This window comes from Martes martes, assembly GCF_963455335.1.
Source record: "Martes martes genome assembly, chromosome: 4".
In the NCBI taxonomy this organism is placed as follows: Eukaryota; Metazoa; Chordata; class Mammalia; order Carnivora; family Mustelidae; genus Martes; species Martes martes.
Window position 1 is genome coordinate 37144004 of NC_137891.1, and position 20423 is coordinate 37164426.

At 39.3% G+C, this 20423-nt stretch overlaps 1 protein-coding gene across 1 annotated transcript in view; it reads right to left on the minus strand.

The window, feature by feature from the left end:
- The window catches only part of VPS13B (vacuolar protein sorting 13 homolog B), a 611735-nt gene that overhangs the window by 123520 nt on the left and 467792 nt on the right, over positions 1-20423 (minus strand). The window lies entirely within an intron of this gene.

The following is a 20423-nucleotide window of genomic DNA, read 5'->3' on the forward strand; positions in this document are numbered from 1 at the left end:
ATGGTGATCACTTAGCAATATATACAGCTATCAAATCATTATATTACATGCCTGAAACTAATATAATGTTATGTGTTAATGATACCTCAATACAAAAAATTGCCATTAATGATACTATCAAGTGATACACTTTAATATACTCACAATCGCATTTGAATAATTGCTTGATAGACTGAGGTTCTTTACCAACCACCAGATGATAGCACTGGGATTAGTGATTTAGTCATTTTATTGGTCTATGTTGACTATATTAATATGATAGTATTTAGGAAGGTCTATTTTATAGTCATAATAAAACAACTACTAAAGAGTTTCAACACTGTATATAAATTTTAAAGAGATCAAAGAATTGCTTGGGAACAAATGTAGGGTTGTGTGTCTAGAGGAGTTTAATCTTCAACAAGATAAGCTGTTGGAAAGTTGATTCTTGAAGGCCATTTTTTTATTCTGAATATACAAATATACTAAACACACTACAACAATCACTAAGAGTACCTTAGATCCAAGTTTAGCTCTGAATTTTCTTAATGTGCTTAATAGAGTGTTTTAAAAATGATTTATAAAATCACTAATTTGAGTGCTCATCTTTTAAGATGAACTTTTTTTATTTTTTTTTTATTTTTTTTTATTTTTTATTTTTTAATTTTTTTTATTTTAATAAACATATAATGTATTTTTATCCCCAGGGGTACAGGTCTGTGAATCGTCTGGTTTACACATTTCACAGCACTCATCATAGCACATACCCTCCCCAATGTCCATTTCCCCACCACCCTCTCCCATCCCCCTTCCCCCCCGCAACCCTCAGTCTGTTTCTTGAGATTGAGTCTTTTATGGTTTGTCCCCCTCCCAATCCCATCTTTTCATTTTTTCTTTTCCTACCTCCCCCCAAACCCCCCCACCTTGCATCTCCACTTCCTCATATCAAAGAGATCATATGATAGTTATATTTCTCCGATTGACTTATTTCGCTAAGCATGATACCCTCTAGTTCCATCCACGTCGTCGCAAATGGCAAGATTTCATGTCTTTTGATGGCTGCATAGTATTCCATTGTGTATATATACCACATCTTCTTTATCCATTCATTAAGATGAACTTTTAATGAAATAGGGAGCAAGTCTGAAAGCTTGCTATTTTACACAGATATACTGTGATTTAACTAAAGAGAAAAAGCTACTAGTCAATGTTTGGAATTAATTTCTCTTCACAGAAGAAAAAAAACGGTCATGATAAAGGTGAATATATGGGTAAGATTAACGGAATTATCATCTGTTTTTAAAGAATGGCTCAAAGTTGGCTTATGTAGCAAATATTTTTCTAAGGCAAAATATTTTTCAATCAACAAATATGAAACTGAATGTACTTTATGTATATCTCAAGATCATTGCAGTAAAATGAAGTTTGGGAGTGTTAAGGAAGTTGGTCAGGGTGAAAATGAGTCCTTTGAGAATCCTGGTTCGGCTTATATATGGTGACACTCATGAAAGCAAAGAGCCACATCAGCCATCTCTCTTCACTGAAAATGCCCTTTGAAGAGTATTATTTCCTTGAGAAAATTCAAAGAGGCTGTCTCCTGTCCTGCAGGTAAACAAACCATTCCAGTCCAATATGTAAGAGAACTGTTAACAAGAAAACACATTCACCAAAATTCCTTCTAATAGTAACCTAAAACCAACATATTATTTAGCTGCTTTTGGCAGCATTCAGAGATCTCCACACAGTGATTCACCACGATGTGCCTGATAGAGCAGTGGAAAAATGGTTGCCATCTGCAGTTACTCATTGACAAAAGTTTAGGCTTTCAAAACGTGACACCGAGACAGTGTAACTGTCTGACACATGCTCTGGCTTAGGTCAACTTTATAAAATGCAAGAGGATCTCTCCCACTAAAGAATAGTGTAGCTAATGACCTAGAATACTCTTTTATAATAGTAAAGCTAATAAAAATGCATTATAGAGTAGAATATAGAATCTGAATGGGAAATAAGAGGTGCTTACAAAAAGTCTGTGTTGGTAGGAAGCTGCTGCTTTGGACCATACCACAGACAGGCAATACTTAAGAAACACTGATCACATGTGAAAGTGTGTTTCACGAAGGACATCTTCAAGAGGCACCCCTGAAGCACCTCCAAATTAACATGACATTGATTTTCCCCACCAATCTAAAATATCTCCATCCCTATAGTTAAGAATGTAGATTCTAGAATCAAAAAGCCTGAGAAAGGATCCTGCCTTTGCTATTCAGCAGTGGTATGCCCTTGGGAAAGTTATTTAATCTCTCTGGCCCTTAGTTTCCTCATCTGTAAATGGGAGTGGTAACAGTTCTTATGGCCTTGTGAGGATTAAGTGAGATTATGATATAATGCTTTTAGCACTATGGATTGCTCTAAATAGGAATACAATAAATGGAGGCAGGGGGAGTAAAGAAATTACCTCTTCCCATCCTGAAACTATAGGGTCTTTTCCCAACCTTTTTTTTTTTTTTTTTTTTTTGTCCTCAGCATGTTACTGCTTATCAAAGTCTGTTGGCTAGTATACAACAGCATATGGATGATATAGACCAAAACTTGGGTCTTGTCATTTGCTACCTCATAACTTTAAGTTATCTTGTCTCTAATATCTTCTATCTCTAAAGAATGAATCCTATCACTCAACTCTCTAATTAGAAGACTTCCTACCAATAACTTCCTCCATAGAATCAAGCATAAACTAAATTAATAACTTTTTTTCTAATTTCTAGCTTCTTCTCTCTGTCCTTCATTCCTGTCCCACAAATACCGAGCAGCTACTATGTTCCATTGTCTAGGCGACTGGGAAACATGGATGAATGAGGAACAGTGCACTTTTCTTATGGAGCTTACAGTGTAGTCAGGGTGTCAAACAGTTAAACCCAACGTGACCCAAGCACAGAACCCAAGAAGGAGATGGGCTATCATAGGGAAATGGCTCTGCCATTGTGCCTTGGTGACTAAAGCTTCCAAGTCAACAGTGACCTCAAGTTGTCAAGCTTTCTTTTTTTCCAGTCCACGATGTCCTCTGTAAGTAGTCATGAGACTGCAGCATCCCCCACGCTTCTTAAACTCTTCACTACGCCTGGATTTGCTGACACGGTTGTCCCTAGTCTTTTCTCTCTAACCACTTCTTTGCTGATTCCTTTATGAGTTTCCTGAAGCTTCCATACCAAATTACCACAGACTTGCTGGTTTAAAACAAAAGAAATTTGGGGCACCTGGGTGGCTCAGTCAGTTAAGTGACAAACTCAGGTCATGGTCTCAGGATTGTGAGATCATGCCCCACACTGGGCCACAGACTCAGCTGGGAGTCTGCCTCTCTCCCTCAGCCTCTCCCTTTGCCCTTCACCCTGCTTGTCCGCTTTCTCTAAAACAAAAATAAATAAATCTTAAAAAAAAAAAAGCCAACAATGAGGAATTTATTTTATCACAGTTCTAGAGGCCAAAAGTCCAGAATCAAGGTGTCAGCAGGGCCACGGTCCACTGAAGGCTCTAGGGAAGAATCCTTCATTGCCTTTTCCCAGTTTCTGGCTGCTCCTGGCAATCCTTGGTATTCCTTGGCATGTGGCTATTATCACCTCAACCTCTGCCTCTGTCTTCACATGGCCTTTTTCCTGTATTTGTCTCTGTCCAAATTTCCCTCTGCTTACAAGGATACCAATCATTGGATTATGGCCCACCCTAATCTAGTATGACTTCACTGTAACTTAATTACAGTTGCAAAAACCCTATTTCCAAATAAAGTCACATTCTGAGGTTCTGGGTAGAAATGAATTTTGGTGGTGGTGGGGATAATATTCAAGCCCCACAATTCCTAACCTACTATTTATTTACTGGACACAGTGAGAGTTCTCATGGTTCTATTTTCAGTTCTCTTATCTTTAAGCTCTTCACACAGAGTCTCTCTGTGTGACTTTCTCTTATTGCACTTTTGTGGCTTCAATTTTTACTTCCATGGAGATGACTTGCTAAACCATTTCTTAAATAACCTGACCCTTTTCTGAATTGGCTTCCTACATTCCCAAACTTGTGGTAGGCATTCATCATAATTCGTCCTCTAAAATCTTACATTACAAGTGTTCAACACAGAGCTTAGTATCTCTTCCACAATCCTAGACTACCCTATTTCTTCTCTGACATTTCCAGTCCCCATTAATAGTATTCCATCTATCCAGTCACTCAGGCAAGAGTCATTTAATTTTCCCCTCCTATTATCGTCTGCATCTGGACTTTGAGACCTATTTATTCTACCTCCAGATGTCTCTCTCTTACACGCATTTCCTCCTTCCCATTCCAACCATCATTCTCGTTATTGCTGAGTGATTGTGCTCTGAACAGGCCTCCAGGCAGCCCAACCTCTAGTCTCTAATTCATCTTTCCTGCTGTAATCAGCCATGGTTGTTACTCAGCTCGATACCCTTAATGACTACTCTCACAGAATAAAGTGCTTATGGAATAAAGCCCAAATGTTTCAGCATGTTACTGAAAACGCTCCACTACCTGGCTTTAAGACTATTTTTCAAGCTCATCAACTATTATGTTAGCTTCTTTCTCTGCACTTCCATTAAAATTTACTGTACAATGCTGGGTGATAGCTGCTGATGTAGATGCTTCATTAAGCTTGGACTATAAGCTCTTTGAAAGAATGCTTGCAAGATACACCTTCTAAATACTATTAATCATCATCATCACCTGTGGTCCAAGTTTGTAGCACAGAACAGAGGCTACGTAAAGCAGAAGAGGATTCACGAAATGCTAACATTCAAATGCCCTTAACTGATGAATGGTTAAGATGTGGTTTATCCATATAATGGAATATTATTTGACAACAAAAAGGAATGAAATACTGATCCATGATACAATATGGGTGAAATGCAAAAACATCATGCTAAATGACAGAAGCCAGTCACAAAAGACCACAAATTAAATGATTCTGTTCATACGAAATGCCCAGAAAAGATAAATATGTAGACACAGAAAGTAAATTGGTGGTTGTTTAGGGGTGGGGGTGGGGGAGGCTGGGGAGGGTGATAGCTATAGGGCACTAGGTTTCTTTCTGAGATGATAAAATGCTTTGAACTTGATTGTCGTGATGATTGCACAAGCCTATGAAGAGACTAGGAACCAGTGACTGATTCCCTTTAAGTGGTTCAAATGTATGGTATGTGAATTGTATCTCAGCAAAGCTGCTTAAAAAAAAAAAAAGTGCTAGCAGCATAAGAGAACCAAGAATCTTAATTTTGATGTAGTATTTAAAGATGTTCCTACAAAACATATAAGTTTCTCAAATTTCATTTCTTTTTTCCCAAAAAGGAGTTGAGTGAAAAAATAGAAGGCACTCATGGTTGAAAATGTATGACAAAAGTGAATTTTCCAGGTCGATGCCTTTATGGAAAGGATGGGTAAAGGGATAAAGAATTTATAGTTTGTAATAAATACTCAGTTTTTCTCCAACATTCTAGGATAAATCTAGGATAGAACAAGAGGCAAATTGGCATCTGGAGATGGTAAGCTCTTAGAGGAAAGTAATAATTGTTAACATTTGTAAAGCACTATGTGTGAGAAACTACCTTAGGTGCTTTTTACATCTTGCAACATTTATTCTTCCTAGCAACTCAAAGAGGTATGAACTATTATCACGCCTAATTTATACATAAGGAAGCTGAGGCACAGAAAAGTTATGTATCTTGCCCAAGGTACTTGGATCTGGACCCCGCCACTTTAGTTCCAGAATTTTTGTTCTTAACAAATGGGCTATATCGTCTCTCTGTACTTTTCTCCTTCTGTATTTCTATTTCTCTTCAACAATGTAACTTTCAAGAAATAATTTATACTTTATGAATAATGGGTTTTAATGTGACTTTCACAGAGCAAAAATACTTCTGTTGGGGGAGAATAATTCATAAAAAGATGATCATAGACCAACCATTCATACTTACTATCCTTTATTCTTTCTTTTAGACCCCAAACATTTTTCAGACTGAGCAGTAAACATAAACATCAAACGCATTGATTGCTAGGCACAGATAGTTCTTTGTTGCCAAAAAGAAATGTTTCCCCCAACTTTTTAATGCAACAGTAATAGGAAAAGAGAAACAGACAAAACTTCTACCACCAAATAAAGTGATAGGACAAAAATGACTTCACTATTCTTCCAGTTTGCAAATATTTTCCATTTATTTTAAAAGCATGTCTTACTGACAGATTCCTTTTTTTGAAGGGCAAGGAATGCTAGCATTTTATTTTTATTTTTATTTTTTTAAATTTCTTTTCAGTGTTCCAGAATTCATTGTTTATGTACCACACCCAGTGCTCCATGCAATACATGCCCTCCATAATACCCACCACCAGGCTCACCCAACCTCCCACCCTCCGCCTCTCCAAAACCCTCATATTGTTTTTCAGAATCCATAGTCTCTCATGATTTGTCTCCCCCTCCAATTTCTCCCAACTCCCTTCTCCTCTCCATCTCCCCATGTCCTCCGTGTTATTTCTTATGCTCCACAAGTAAGCGAAACCATATGATAATTGACTTATTATCTGCTTGACTTATTTCACTCTGCATAATCTCTTCCAGTCCCGTCCATGTTGATACCAAAGTTGGGTGTTCATCCTTTCCGATGGAGGCATAATACTCCATAGTATACATGGACCACATCTTCCTTATCCATTCATCCGTTGAAGGGCATCTTGGTTCTTTCCACAGTTTGGCGACTGTGGCCATTGCTGCTATGAACACTGGGGTACAGATGGCCCTTCATTTCACTACATCTGTGTCTTTGGGGTAAATACCCAGTAGTGCAATTGCAGGGCCATAGGGAAGCTCTATTTTTAATTTCTTAAGGAATTTCCACACTGTTTTCCAACGTGGCTGCACCAATTTGCATTCCCACCAACAGTGTAAGAGGGTTCCCCTTTCTCCACATCCTCTCCAACACACGTTGTTTACTGTCTTGTTAATTTTGGCCACTCTAACTGCTGTAAGGTGGTATCTCAATGTGGTTTTGATTTGAATCTCCCTGATGGCTAGTGATGATGAACATTTTTTCATGTATCTGTTAGCCATTTGTATGTCTTCATTGGAGAAGTGTCTGTTCATGTCTTCTGCCCATTTTTTGAGATGATTATCTATTTTGTGTGTGTTGAGTTTGAGGAGTTCTTTATAGATCTTGGATATCAGCCCTTTGTCTGTATTGTCATTTGAGAATATCTTCTCCCATTCGTGGGTTGCCTCTTTGTTTTGTTGACTGTTTCTTTTGCTGTGCAGAAGCTTTTGATCTTGATGAAGTCCCAAAAATTCATTCTCGCTTTTGTTTCCTTTGCCTTTGGAGACATATCTTGAAAGAAGTTGCTGCGGCTGATGTCAAAGAGGTTACTGCCTATGTTCTCTCCTCTAGGATTCTGATGGATTCCTGCCTCACGTTGAGGTCTTTTACCTATTTGGAGTTTATCTTTGTGTATGGTGTAAGAGAATGGTTGAGTTTCATTCTTCTATACATAACTGTCCAATTTTCCCAGCACCATTTATTGAAGAGACTGTCTTTTTTCCACTGTATATTTTTTCCTGCTTTGTCGAAGATTATTCGACCACAGAGTTGAGGGTCCATATCTGGGCTCTTTACTCTGTTCCACTGGTCTATGTGTCTGTTTTTGTGCCAGTACCATGCTGTCTTGGTGATCACAGCTTTGTAGTAAAAGCTTGAAATCAGGCAACGTGATGACCCCACTTTTGTTTTTCTTTTTCAACATTTCCTTAGCAATTTGGGGTCTCTTCTGATTTCATACAAATTTTAGGATTGTTTGTTTTACCAAGAACCATAAGATACCTGGGAATAAACCTAACCAAAGAGGTAAAGGAGCTGTACTCGAGGAACTACAGAACACTCATGAAAGAACACTCATGAAAGACACAAAAAGATGGAAGACCATTCCATGCTCATGGATCAGAAAAATAAACACCATTAAAATGTCTATACTGCCTAGAGCAATCTGTACTTTCAATGCCATTCCGATCAAAATTCCACCGGCATTTTTCAAAGAGGTGGAGGAATGGTAGCATTTTAAACTATCTATTTATCTATCTATCTATCTATCTACTCTATCATCTATCTATTCTATCATCTATCTTCTACCTATTCTATTATTTGTTTTATCATCTATCTACTCTATCATCTATCTAAAATCTCATTTGCTTTTTCAGTTTTCTCTACAAATTCTGCTTCAGCAGACTAGTGAACTAGTGAACTAGAAAGCGAGTTCTCTTACTGTCTCCCAGTGGGAACACTGACTCCCCAGCAGGCTAGAAGTGGGTGTGGGCCCCAGGGCTGGGCAGCACAGCAGGGGGGACCCATGGGAGTCACAGTGGTGGTGCCAGCAGGAATTGCTTATTGTGCCTCACGATCTCTCCTGCCTTTCTTCCTCAGCAAATGAGTCCCCAATTCATTTTCCTGACACTTGGAGTGGCCAGGTACACAGTTCTAGACTCTGGGATGCTGGCAGCACAGTATTCAGAGTGTGGGTTCCAAGTCTGGTTTCTTCCTCTTCTCATGGTTGGAATGGTGACAACATGCTAAAAGGTCTTGCAGCCATATTGGACCATGAAGGAAAAGCAAGAGCCTGAGTGACAGCAGAGTAGCGGGAGGCAGGAAGATGCCTGGACCCTCATGACTTTGTAGAGATACTGACAGTCCTAGTCCATCTACCTTCAGACTGTCCTCACGTGGGATAGGAAAAGAAACATTGGTTTTGTTTATGTTGCTGTCATTGGGTATTTTCTGTCTCTCATATCTGAACCTAATCCTAGATGATGCAGATCTCAATAGCTCTAATGTTTTTTCCTGTGTTATTGGGATTCCTCCTCAAGGATTCATAAAAAACTTTATAGGAATCTTTAATCCATAAAGTGTCTTGAAATTGCACATTAAATCTATGTTCATTCACATACATTTCAGGGAGAAGAGGCCCATGGTAAATCATTGAATTTTTCAGATTCTCAGCTTTCTTTCCTTAATAAGGGGAGAACATTCACCTCTGCAGAGCTGATTTCAGAAGTAGATATAATCTGCCTATGTTACTTGGCATGGTGAATAGTGCCAAGCTATTTCTGTAAATAGTGTCATCATGCTGCCTATTGATCTTAAATCTAGCAGTCATCTATGACTTTTCTTACTCCCTGTCATTAAACTACCCAGTTAGTTGTCAAGAGCACAGAGCATACAGCATCTCCTCCGTTCACTTCTTTTTCCTCGGATCCCCGCCCTCTGACCCCACTGCAGCTTATGACAGCCTCTGTTATCTCCTCTCTGAGATCCCCAACAGGTCTTCTCATGTTTGGTCTCTTCTTTCTACCGTCTACTCTTTATCAGACTTCTAAATAAATTTACCTAAAGGCCTGGACTGCCAAGGGTTCTCCAGTGCCTATCGAATTAAATACAACAAATACAACAAAAGGAGTCAAGGTAGCACAACACAGAAGAAAAAAATTCACACAAACCTAGCTTTGAGTCCTGATTTTAACTCCTTATTTGCTTTGCACTCTTGGGAAAATTGTATGACTTCTCAGAACCTGAGTAATCCCAGCTCTAAAGTAAAGATAATAGTATGTAATATGTGGCATCATAGTGCAGATCATTGGGACACGATATACAAAAGGACAAGTTTAGTGCCTGGTACATTCTAGGTTCACAGAAAATGTATTGCCTTCCTCTTTCCCTCCATGGAAAGGACATGGACTAAAAAACATACGTCTGCTGCCTACCACCTTTCCGTTAATCCCTTATTTGTATAACCTATGGTAGCCAAACCAGATTGTTTGCCACCTTCCAGACATTAGTTATGTCTTCTCTTACTCAATTCTACAATTGTGCTCAGACTGATTTTTTCTTTATCTCCCCTTTCCCTTCAGTCTATGTTGAGACCCTGCTCAGCCTTCAGGGAGTCCTTCAATTGCCATCTCCTCTATGAAGCATTTTCCTACTGTTTCCAGGCACTTATAAACTCTCCTTGTTTAAAAAGGCACATTCTCTGTGTTTCTTCTGTGGCACTTGACGGTTCTACCTCGCCTCATTTTGTGTACTTATTACCCTTCCTGAAAGACTAGAGATGCCTTGAGAGCAGAACCAGAGCCCTGTCGACCTTTGTACCTCTCATGGCCCTAACCCAGATCCCTTTATCTGTATTTCCTGCATTTATTTCAAAATTTTCAAGCAGAGCTCTTTTCAATATATTCCTAGATCCTTTTTTCCTACTTTTACAACACCACAAAGACAGAACGATTAAAAGTATCCTCAGGGAATACTCTATTTTAGGTTCCTCCCTCCTTGTCCAAAAAAGGAGGCAATGCTTCCGAATGTGGGACACTTAGTAGTTGATCCAGCCCTGTGACCTGTCGTTCAGAACCATTTATTACTGTGTCCATTGGGTACAAAGGACTTTTGCTTTTCCCTTATTTCTTAAGACTCTGGCTCTGCCTCTTACTTCCCTTAAGCTCCCAGGACTTCTTTTTTTTAAATTTCTGCATTTCAACAACAATGAATCTCATATCTGGGCTTTGAGCACCCCTCCTGAAGATGATGGATAGGAGCAAAGCCTTCTGGGACACATTAGTACAGCTGCCAGTGGGCAGGAGGTGCTTATAAAATAAAAAGGCTCGGGATTCTGGGAACATATTTGCAGTTCTAAGTGAACCGCCCAACACAGCTGAAAAGAAACACTCAAGAACACTTCCTTTTATTCTTTTTAAGCTGTGCATGGAAGAGGTACATCGTATTGGATTGCAAGTAAGTCTCAGAAGGATTCTTTTTATGTCATGTCACCAGGTGCTAATATCATCACCTTTGCCTATCAGGTACATGTGCTTTAGAATTACAGGAAGCTTGTAAAGTCAAGTTTAAAGCAGCAAAGTCCAGTTTTTCATTTATTGGATAATACTGAGTATCACTGCCTGACATGAGACATTTTCCCATGTAATTATGAAAAAGAATAGTACCCACATATCTATAAGGTTTAATGATGCTTTAATTCCACCTGTGGGTAAGTATGTAAGATAGGATATAAATCAGAAAACCAAACACAATTAAATCACCACGAAGCGACAGGCATGAAGCATCCCATCGTAAACTTGATTTCAAAAATAGAAAATGGTTTTATATGAGAAGCTCTCATACTTCATTAGACCTGGGAGAGTAGAGAATCTGTGAAGCTGCTAATTTGCTACATAGTCATTGCATTAAAAAGGAAGGGCTGACCAAGAAAGGCATGGATTTGAAGCATTTGGGGAATAAGAAAATACTTCCTATGTGTCAGTAAGACATAGGAGCTTGCTGAATCGATACTTTGGGAGGATGCTAGGAGAGGACAATGAGAAGATTTAAGAAGTGATGTGAGGCTTTTCTCCAGATGCAGACAGCCTTTGATGTACAGAGAGAAACAGCTCTGTCAGATAACAGCAAAGGGAAAAGCTGGAAAAACCATAGCAAAAAGGAATCAAGTTTTTTTAGTGAGGCGGTCTTTCTAGAGACCCTCTGCCGCATTGAAGCTTCTCTAAACCATAGACCATATGTAAAAGGTTTCCCTCTTGAAAGAACAGGACATGCTGTGCAGACCTTCAGAGTTAGGCTGGAAAGAAGCAGCTGACAGTGTGAGGCCAGTACAGAGCATGAGTTTGGACAAACTAGGCAGAGTGAAAAATGAGAAGAGTAAGAGAGATCCGATATAAAATGGATCCCTTTTGGGTTATCTACCGAGCTCACAATGACCCCTACTTCACAGCCATGTTGGGGAATGTGACCCCACCCGATGACCATAGTTGAATGAACCAAGAGCACCTGACACCCCTCTGGGTGGATGAGGAATGTGAAACTAGACTGGACGTTAGACTTGTACTTGTGACTCTTGGAGTTCGCTCTGGGAATTGTGGGGAGACTACCAGCTGGCCTGAGAAGGAAAGCTAGTTGTTGAAAGGGAAGAATGAAGCAAACATAGGGAAAGAAGCAGAGAAAAGTGAAAGTGTATAAATACTCCCCACGGTTCCTATCTTCCATTCCTGGCCTCATCCTTTGAGAGGCCATGCTGCCCTTGGCCTCTCCAACTCCCCACTGTATCTTGATACTAGATCCCCCCATTTTTCTTTAAGTCAGCTTCAGAGGGGTTTCTGCTACCTGCAACCTGGAGGACTGGAGCTGACATACTACCTCGGAGGGCCTGACCATGTAGCTTCGAGAAGGTAGTGTCTCTTACAGCAACCAGTCTCTGTCGCTATTAATCACAGGCACAGCACTCCTAACAACTGTTATGACATTAACAGGCTATAAGTACAAAAAAAGTCTTTCTCAGAAAACAGGGCTTTCTTGGTCTACACAGTAGGTTCTTTGATCAATTGCTATGACGACGATAATGATGATACTGACAGCAGCTCCCATTTACTGTGTGTTGTAATAATAACTTACTAAGCCCTGAACTATATATGGCTGGGTGCTTTACATACATCATATCTACTTCTCACAACTCTTCATGGTAGTGAGAGTAGAATTTTGTTTGGGAACGTTTGTGACACAGTGCACAAACAGAGATGTTGTCTGGGAAGGACCAGCATGCTGGGAAGGCAGGGCGCCACAAGAGGGTACTCAACATGATGGATTTGCCATCATTCAAGGTCTGGCTATTGGTCTTGCAGACTTAGGAGATTTCCATGGTACGCCAGCACTGAGTAGACTTAGGTATGCTGAGTCATGCAACACAGTTCACTAGAGACTGATATATAAACCAGATGCCAAGTTATTAATTTACCATGAGATGTATAACTGCCAAGCGGCCTGGATACTGATGCTGGCCTGAGCAATGTACGATATTCTCTCCGTAGACAGATTGCGTTGGGAGCCAAAGTTTTAGAAGGTTGTCTGGGTGGTTAGATGATTTGAATGTTAGGCACGGAGATCTGACAGCTTCTATATTCATCTCCAGAGACAGGATTTAGCTACCAGGTGAACCAGACGTTTGGGCACCATTTCTTTGGATGCTGCCTGGAGAGCTTTTGCCAACAAATGCTTCCGCGACCTTCCTAGGCTTCTAGAGCTGACCAGTTTTCCTTCTGAAGGAAATATTCTTTCTTTAGCTATCTTAATATCCAATCCATCTTGTGTGTCTAGGAGTCCTTTTATTTGTTTAAGGTTATTTTGCATGTTTGGGGTCAGATTCATGATTTCATGCTTTCATAGTCTGAAGTAGAAGGATAATTTTATTCTCTTTCTTTCCACATTTTCGACAGAGTAGCTCACTATCACCTGAATGTATCATCTTTGGTATTATTATCCCAATGTTGTACAAATAGGGTAAAAACTGTAGGTTTTGGAGTCAGAAAGACCTGGGATAAAATTCTGGCTCTCCCATTTTTAAGTTTTATAGTTCAGGACAAGTTAATTCTCTTGGCCTCAGATTCCTCACTTTTTATAAAGTGGGGATAACGCGCACCTCACAGGATAAAATGAGATTTACCAAGGTTATTATGCAAAGCATCTAGCACAGTTCTGAAACACAGATCATAATACACTGGAACAAAAATAACCTAGATATTAACCAGTTAGATTCTCCTTGGTTTCCAAGTATGTAATTTTTTCTTCATTATTCTTCCAATGTGGTTTCGCTTTGATTTTTATAATCGTATTAGTGTGACTTTAAAAACTAATTTCCCTGACTTTTGAGAACTGAATAAACAAAAATGAACCCTACATGAGTGCACTGATTTCTTTGGCTTACTGTTCTCCTTCTCCACCAGAAATAAACAAATGACACAGCTTGCTTTTGTCTTTTTTCTTCCTGTTATCCTTGTGAAGATATCATTTATGGACTCTAGTCATGTTTTTTTCATAAGAATTCTGCACTAAATTCCCAAGCTTGAAAATGCCTTTTTCACTGAGAAAGTGCTATGAAATCCTACAGCTTTTGTCACAAATTAATTATTTTATTTCCAACTAATTCAGTTTACTTTCAGATGCCAGAATTTCCCAAATTACATGATTCTTCCTATATAAATGCATGGGTCTATCTTTATATTTAGCTATTTTATCTTATGAGTTTGCAGCGTATGTAATTATGCCCTCTTTTTTTTCAAGTAGATTATAAACCTTGTAAGAGTAGGGACAGATCAATCTCTTTATTTCCTCATTGTCCATACATTATAGTATCCTACACTAGATTGAGAAGATATCAAATAATTCTTTGTCAGGGAGAAATGCTACGAAGTGGAAATAAAAATGACAGAGATGTTTACCTCATTTGTTAATTATACACACATTTTCTGAAGGTATAGATCTGAATCTAAGTATCTAATTAATTCTTTTGGTGTAAACTTTTGTGAACCTGTGTTAATTTTTCCTCAAGTTACTTAAACATTTTCTTTCCCTCTCCTTTGACTTTTTTAAAAAAAGATTTTATTTATTTATTTGACAGAGAAAGAGAGAGAGAGAGAGAGAGAAGAGAAAGACCACAGCCAGGCAAAGCAGCGGCCAGAGGAAGATGGAGAAGCAGGTCCCCACTGAGCAGAGAGCCCAATGTGGCCCTTGATCCCAGGACCCTGGGATCATGACCTGAGCAGAAGGCAGATGCTTAACCAACTGAGCCACCCAGGTGTCCCATCCTTCTCTTCTGACTTTAACACTAGGAATTTTACATACATCCTAGATGTTTCTTACATTAGAGGAATTCCTGACTTTAGCTTTTACATCTTTTCCTTTAATCTACATTGTATGTTATTAATGCCAAACTCATCCTCCAATTTACTTCTTTAACTTTGCTTCCCCTCTGTTTAAATTGCTTCAGCGATCCCACCCCCTTAGTGTTTGTCTTGAATTGTAACGCTCAAACTTTATATTCTTAAGATCCTTGAGGAAAGATGATATTTAGTTTGGCCTATTCTCACATACCAAATGAAGATATCTAAAAATTTAGTGCAACACATAGATGAAAACAAATATGTAAGAAGAATAATGCAGTACTGAGAGAATAAAAACAAGTACCATGACAGATCTGTGTGAGAATTAAAATACCCATTATCAATTTTACTCCAAAAATGGATTAAAATTTTATAATCTGGGTACATGTGTATTTCCAAAATTGAATCCTGAGTAGGCAGTGTACACAACAAGATGAAGAAAGGAAAATTCAGAACGTGCCAGACACAGGGCCGGAAATTCTGACATTTAAGCTCACTAAAATGATACAATATTCCTTCTAGATTGATGGCATTATTCTACCCTATAAGTTGTAATCCTATTAATACCTAAGTATACTGCTAATACTTAATATTAACATGATAAAATTATGAACTGACCATAAAATAAGCTCCTTTTGCTTTCTGTGAACATTAATTTCAGGGTCTTTCTATAGAACCTATGGTTAGTTTGATTTAATATTATAAACGTGTTTTCCAAATTTTCATTACAATTGCAAAATAAATTCCATAAACTCATAGGGGGAGCCTGTTTATAAGTGCCGTTATCAGTCATGGAAAGATATATAAACAGACAAATCTGAGGGTACTGTATAAGTGAACTCTATAAGGTCAGTTTTTTATGAACTAAACGGTCCTCAAGGAAGAATTCAACCAAACTTGATTCTGTTTTCAGGACTAAAACCAAAGAGATTAACTTATCTTTGTATTTAAGAAGTAGCCTCTGTCTGGGGGGCAGTGGGCTTGGCAGTATATTCAATGATCTCACCAAAAGCCTATGTAATGTAATGACATTAGACTGTGTGTTTATGGTAGATAATACCAGTGAAGCATAACACAATGCATCTTGACATAATTCAGTTTGTAAAACCAAACTCATTCAATAGCCCCACAAAATTATGACAAACAATGTAATACTTTGGAATAATACAAAACAGAAACATGGATATTCATGCATTCATTCATCCATTTGCTATACTGAGCATCTCCAGGGCAATGGCTACCATAAGGGACATAATGACAGATTGGATACAATCACTGCCTTTGGAAACCTACAATCTAGGAGACAAGATATGAACACATAATTAAAATGTGAGGAGTAAGGTAAGAAATAGCATAAAAGTGGTGCTATGGAGTGTCGCAGGACTACAGAGGAAGGGGGTACTATGTGTGGAGATGGCATCCAGGTAAGGCTTCATGGAGTTGAGGGCATATGGGCTGTTTGGAAGTGCAGGTAGGATTTCAGCAGAGAAAGGGGAGATTCAAATGAAGAAGGAGTAGGTGTCCTTCTTCAAATGAAGAAGGAGTGGGCTGTCACTGGCAGCTTTGGTAAATGCTGGACAGGCCAGTTTGACTGGAGGGTAGGTCATGTGTCATGGAGTGAAACGTAAAGCTGGGTGGGGAGTGGGGAGGTTATGCAGGACCCTCAAGGTCAGTTGACCAGGGTGACAGAACCACTGAAAGCTTTTCTCAAGGAATTGATACAATCCACCTGTTCCTTGAAAAACTTCGTAGGATAGCATGAAGGAAGAAAGACCAAAGGCTGTAATTTTATTTAGAAGGTTTTTTTAGTGGTCCAGACATTTGCTTGTGAAGGAGGAGTGGCGGGAAAGAAATGAACACTTATTGAAAGCTCACTATGTGTAAGGCATTTATTTGTTTTAGCTATAATATTTCACTCAATTCTTGTAATGTCTCTGAAAGGTAAATAACATTAACTCCAGCATTCAGTTGAGGACCTGAATCCCCAGAAGCAAGCTCAAGGTCTGGCACTGCAAGTGCTCAAGGAAAAAGCTGTCATATCGAATCAGAGCTGTGATTCATGCAACATATTTTCTGTTCTCCACAGAAGCTCCAAGGAAACAAAATAGTTTGTACAGTTCTAAGATTGCAACCCGGGTTATTTCTACTAGTGAGGCTCACCCCAACCCTTGGGTCAAATTCTGCTCCTCATCAGGGGAACATAAGGGTCAGTCCTGCTTTACTCTTCCATGCCAGTTGTTGATTTTGGGTGTTCTTACTGCTGGGATCAAGCTCTCCCTTTTAACTCATAGGAGGTCAAGCTTCTCTTCCTTCTTAGACCAGCATCCCTGTCTTTGAACTCTACCCACAAACTCGGTTCCTATCTCTTCAATAAGATGTGAAACCTCTTTGATACCAACTATCTGCTTGTTGCCCCCTGTCAGGCTCCCTTCATGCAGTGCTTTGCTTATGTGACAAGTACAGTGTCTGGACTCTGGGACTGCCCCAGCTCTCCTGGACTGCTACTAGAATCATAGGCCCTCACTCTCTCTGGTCTAGCCTGTGCTTCTCTTAGATGAAAAGACTTTTGACAATTGTCACCATGGTAGTAATTGGTAGTACTCATACTTAAATATCACATAGCACACGCTGTGTGCCAGGCATTGTTCACTGTGCCTTTCAAATATTCCTTCTTACAATCATCACATTATTGATAGTCTCATTTTACTGATTAAAAAAAAAGTAAAACAAAAAACCCAAGGCTGAGAGCTTCAGTTACTTGTCTAAGGTGACATCTAGAATTCTGGCTAGAGTTTAACCAGAATGCTCTTCTGCCTCTCCAGTGTCAGTGAGAAGATATAGAACACGTCACCAGCAAACGTACTATCTCAAATGCCTTATTGAATACAACTGGCACAATACTACAATAGTTACCAGACTTATGTTAGTTCACATTTAGTTACAAATATGAACCCAGAAAGCAGTTAGAAAGAAGCCCTTATATGAGGCTGAAACTTTGATATGTGAGTATTTTCATTTTAACTGAACATACTAAAGACGTTCTGCATTTGAGCAAGTCTAGTAAGGCAGTAGCAGTGAAAGATACTGCTATTTTACTTAGCAAAAATAATCCATGAATGCTGGTAGAGAAGGTAATCATGAATATGATCTTAACAGGAGAGGAAACAAATTTAAGGATTTAAAGAGTTGGTAAGAGAATAGATTGTAAAAATTCTCATCACAAGAAAAAAAAATCAAAGACCGTTGTCATCTTGGCAAATCAGATAGTTCGGCACACTCAAGTTCACTTGACAAAATGATGACACATTTTATTGTTATCAATTCAGAAGGTGAACATCTAGCTAAATATAATCAGAAATTTTAACAAGAATATAATATGTTAATGTTAATATGCTAATATGTTAGTATGAATTTTGGATTCAATTGGATTTGGCACGGAGTCTGCTTAAGACTCTCTCTCCCTCTGCCCCTCTGCCCCATGTGTGCTCTCTCTCTCTCTCTCTCAAAGAAATAAATCTTAAAAAAAAAAAAAAAAAGTAGAGAGCACTCATTAAAAAAATTGGGGAGGGCATCTGGGTGCCTTGGTTAGTTAAGCTTCTGACTCTTCATTTTGGTTCAGATCATAATGTCAGGGTTGTGACATCGAGACCCATGTTGGGCTCCCCGCTGGGCATGGAGCCTGCTTAAGATTCTCTCTACCTGAGGATGTGGAGAAAGGGGAACCCTCTTACATTATTGGTGGGAATGCAAGTTGGTGCAGCCACGTTGGAAAACAGTGTGGAGATTCCTTAAGAAATTAAAAATAGAGTTTCCCTATGACCCTGCAATTGCACTACTGGGTATTTACCCCAAAGATACAGATGTAGTGAAAAGAAGGGCCATCTGTACCCCAGTGTTCATAACAGCAATGGCCACAGTTGCCAAACTGTGGAAAGAACCAAGATGCCCTTCAACGGATGAATGGATAAGGAAGAAGTGGTCCATATATACTATGGAGTATTATGCCTCCATCAGAAAGGATGAATACCCTACTTTAGTATCAGTATGGACGGGATTGGAAGAGATTATGCTGAGTGAAATAAGTCAAGCAGAGAGTCATTTATCATATGGTTTCACTTACTTGTGGAGCATAAGAAATAACATGGAGGACACTGGGAGATGGAGAGAAGTGAGTTGGGGGAAATCGGAGGAGGAGACAAACCACGAAAGACTGTGGACTCTGAGAAACAAACTGAGGGTTTTGGGGGGGGTGGGGGTTGGGGGAGCCTGGTGGTGGGTATTATGGAGGGCATGTATTGCATGGAGCACTGGGTATGTTGCATAAACAATGAATTTTGGAACACTGAAGAAAAATTAAATTAAATTAAATTAAAAAAAAAGATTCTCTCTCTCCATTCCCCACACTCCCTCTCTTAAAAAAAGAAAGAAAGAAAGAAAAAACTGGTGAATATACCTCTACATAACAAGGGTTAGATAAAAGTGATCAAGTAATACAAGGAGCTTTTCTTTTTAGATTTATTTATTTATTTGAGAGAGAGAGAGAGCGAGCGAGTACACATGAGTCGGGGGAGGGGCAGAAGGAGAGCATGAGAGAGAATCCAAGCAGATTTCCTGCTGAGCACAGAGCCAACGCAAGTTTTGATCTCAGGACCCTGAGATCATGACCTGAGCCGTTGGATGCTCAGGGTTGACCGACCTGAGGGTTGGATGCTTAATCAACTGAGCTACTTAGGTACCCCCCAGGGAGCTTATTTTCTAATGGTAGAGAGAGAAAGACCATGAGCAAGTAAATAAATAAATGCTTACAATAACTAAGTAGTAACCAGAGTTATGACGAAAGTAAAACAAAGTAATGTAATAATTTAGAATAAAGAAGTGGTAGTGTACCCAGCCATGACAGGACATTTGGGCTGGCACTTGACTGACAAAGTTGGGGAAGAGAGTAAGAGAAATGACTCTCAAGTGGTATGCTCAACTAGTATGGCTGGAACATGGTAAGGAATAGGGAGACTGGCATGAGACCAAGTCAGCGAGGTGGGCAGGGCACACATCACAGGTCCTTATAGGCCATAGCAAGATGGTTGACTTTGGTTCCAAGAAGTAGAGGAAGGCACCATCAGGTTCTAAGTTAGAGGAGTGATGTGATCTCATCTATGTTTTTAAAAGATCACTTTAACTGCTATTTGGAAAATGCATTACAGGGAGTCAAGAATGGAATCACTGAGAGCAGTGAGGAAGCTACTGTAACGGGGACCAGAGAGGTGGCAGCTGGACTCCAGTTATACCAATAAAAAGAGGGAGGTAGATAGAATAGGGATGTATTCTGAGGCAGAACTGACAGGACTTATTGATGAGGAGATGTGGGGAGTCAGGGAAAGAGAGCAATTTCACTGTTCTGATCTGTGATCTAGTGATAGGTGGGACACTAAGAGGAAAACACATTTTTGGAGAAATTCAGATCTGTAGAATACTGATCAGCAGAATGCTAATGTAGTGATAGTCTCAATTACATTTACATTAAACTCTGGAAATGACAAGCAACAAACTTTCATCAAGTCACATGGAACATCATCACTGGTTAGACAGTTTTCCTCTCAGCGATCTCAAGCCCAAGACCATTGTCAGCTCTGGAAATGAAGATGAAAACTGGGTCAACCATTCTGGCCTTACGTGGACATATTTTATTTCATAAAGCAATTCT